Genomic DNA, 503 nt, shown 5'->3' on the forward strand with positions numbered 1-503 from the left:
AAACACCTAAATATATTGCATGGGGAGGTGATAGTCTCTTCAACAGATGGTGCTGGCAGAACTGGAAAACGATATGCAAAAGATTGAAACAAGACTGTCACCTCACACCTTATACAATAACCAACTCAACATGGATTAAAGACCTAAATGTGAATCCCAGAATTACAAAGCCATCAATGAAAAAATCAGGACAAATGTGAGGGCACTAATCCAGGGAATACACAGACTACAAAACATTTTGAAAACCACACAAACAAAAGTAGACAAAATAGATGAGTCGGGCATACTAATAATTAAAAACTTATGTGCATCAAAAGACTTCACCAGAAGAGCAAAAAGAGAACCCACAGAATGGGAAAAAAATCATTTGCAATGACACATTAAACAAGGGACTCATCATCAACACCTCAACAAGAAAAAGACAAATAACCCAATTAAAAAGTGGGCACAGGACATGAACAGACACTTCACCAAGGAAGAGATCTGGGCAGCCAACAAACATA

This window comes from Chrysochloris asiatica, unplaced genomic scaffold, assembly GCF_000296735.1.
Source record: "Chrysochloris asiatica unplaced genomic scaffold, ChrAsi1.0 scaffold00239, whole genome shotgun sequence".
NCBI classification, from domain to species: domain Eukaryota; kingdom Metazoa; phylum Chordata; class Mammalia; order Afrosoricida; family Chrysochloridae; genus Chrysochloris; species Chrysochloris asiatica.